The sequence below is a fragment of the Cebus imitator genome, unplaced genomic scaffold (genome assembly GCF_001604975.1).
Source record: "Cebus imitator isolate Cc_AM_T3 unplaced genomic scaffold, Cebus_imitator-1.0 Scaffold85, whole genome shotgun sequence".
Lineage (NCBI taxonomy): Eukaryota > Metazoa > Chordata > Mammalia > Primates > Cebidae > Cebus > Cebus imitator.
In genome coordinates, this window is record NW_016107400.1 from 4849199 (window position 1) to 4851815 (window position 2617).

The following is a 2617-nucleotide window of genomic DNA, read 5'->3' on the forward strand; positions in this document are numbered from 1 at the left end:
AAAAAAAAAAAAAATTATTAGAGTCTTGCTGCAAGTGTAAACCCACTGGGAGGCTAATTCAAAGATTCATACTTGGTAGGGACATTTTCTAAAATTTTATTTTGTATTACAGTATCACATATGTAGATTAAACTGCACTCTTAAGGATACAGGTTGATGAATTTTTACATTTGTACACATCTGTGTCGTAACAACCCAGCTCAAGATATAGAACATTTGCATGACTACAGAAGCCCCCCTGCACCGCCTCCCAGGCAATATACTCTCTCCCCACCCTGAAAAATGTTGACCACTCTTCTGATTTCTATCTTGATAGAGACATTTTACAGGAGAAGAGAATGATTAATCATTGTTAGACAAAATAGAAAAGAATGTTCCGTTAAAGGTCACTGCACTTTTGACTGCACAAATGACCGTCAACTGAGTGAGTAGAAAGCTAGTTTTCCAGTGCAAATCTCAATGCTCTTAAATTCCAAAATTTTCTTTTGAAAATTTTTCATGTTCAGGGCCAGGTGAGGTGGCTCACGCCTGTAATCCCAGTGCTTTGGGAGGCTGAGGCAGGCAGATCACGAGGTCAGGAGTTCAAGACCAGCCTGGCCAACATGATGAAACCCCTGTCTCTACTAAAAATACAAAAAATTAGCCAGACGTAGTGGCAGGCACCTGTAATCCCAGCTACTTGGGAGGCTGAGGCAGCAGATCACTTGAACCTAGGAGGCAGTTGTTGCAGTGAGCCGAGACTGTGCCACTGCACTCCAGCCTGGGCAACAGAGCAAGACTTGGTCCAAAAATAAAATAAAAAAGCTCACTGCTCGAACATTTATCAGGAATGCTAATTTCTTTCCAGAAGGAGGTACTTACAGAAAGATTTGGGCTCAGGCCAGGTTTGGGAGCATTTTCCTTTTAGAGGGGTAAGGGACAAAAGAATGGAGGGGATCCAGAACTGAAACCCACACCATTTCCGCTGTCCACAGCCTGGTGTTTACGATATAGAGACAGGCACACAAAGACTAGTCAGAGTTTTAGCCCATCCCTCCTTTGCCCTGCCTCCCGCTGCTCAGACCCTGTAGGGCCAGGGGTTCTCATGCAACATTCTGCATCTCTTGCTTATTGATTTCATGTCTGATTGTCACGAGAACACTGTGTATGGGGCTGCTGGACTAAGAAACTCTCGAAAGGGTGCTGTGCCTTCCAGGATCAGCTGTTTCCCTATTAAGCATCCTGCTCAGTATGTATTTGTAGGAAGAGACTTGAATTGTTCCATAATGTTCTAGCAGAAATATCTCTTAGGGGTTCAAGACCAGCCCCAGCAACATGGCAAGACCCCTGTCTCCATGAAAAAAAAAAAAAAAAACGTTTTTAAGTAGTCAGGCATGGTGTCAAACTCCTGCAGTCTCAGCCACTACAGAGGCTAAGACAGGAGGATGACTTTAGCACAGGAATTTGAAGCTGCAGTGAGCAATGATTGTGCCACTGCACTCCAGCCTGGGCAACAGAGCAAGAACTTTTCTCAAAAAAAAAAAAAAAAAATACACATAAACACAGCTTCATCTGAGCCTTTGCCATGCAAAGGGGAGGGGATTCTTGTTTACAGCTGACAGCCACCAAGTAGCACTGGCTTTAGCAGAGAAAGGGAATTACAATGATGAAGAGATGCCTCCAAGAGAGGACATCCCACTGGGCCTTGGAAAGCGCCTGGAGCTGGAAGCCCGAAATCCACCAGGATTTCCCTGACTCTGCTCCTCTCACTCTCTCATTCCCTGGTTTTCTATGCGTTGGCTTTTGTCTGCCTCTCCAACTCACCTCACAATATAGCCACGCCAAATCCCCTTTCTTCCTAGTTCTAGCCCATCTCAGGGACTAATTCCAATACAACACAGTCAAATTGACAAATCAAAACCGGGCACAGTGGCTCACGCCAGTAATCCTAGCACTTTGGGAAACCAAGGCAGGCGGATCGCTTGAGGTCAGGAGTTTGAAACTAGCCGGGCCAACATGGTGAAACCTCGTCGCAGGTAAAAATACAAAAAAATTAGCCGGGCGTGGTAGTGTGCATCTGTAATCCCAGCTGCTTTGGAGGCTGAAGCAGGAGAATTGCTTGAACTCGAGAGGCGGAGGTTGCAGTGAGCCAAGATCTCGTCACTGCATTCCAGCCTAGGCATAGACAAAGACTGTGTCCAAAAAAAAAAAATCAGTAACTAATTGAGTCTCAGATCACATTCTCAAGAGAGAATCTGATTGGTCCAACCTGAATCCTATGTCCACTAGCCACGGCCGGAGGGGTGGGGTGTGCAGCATAAAGGTGGCTTTCAGGGACCCACTCTCTGGCTGGTCAGGTAGTTCCTAGAAAAATCACACTCAGGGACCGGGCACAGTAGCTCACACCTGTAATCCCAGCTAAGGCAGGTGGATCATAAGGTCAGGAGTTTGAGACCAGCCTGACCAACACAGTGAAACCCCGTCTCTACTAAAAATACAAAAATTAGCTAGGCGTGGTGACATGCACCGTAATCCCAGCTACTCAGGAGGCTGAGGCAGGAGAATCGCTTGAACCCGAGATGCAGAGGTTACAGTGAGCCGAGATGTGCCACTGCATTCCAGCCTGGGCGACAGAGCA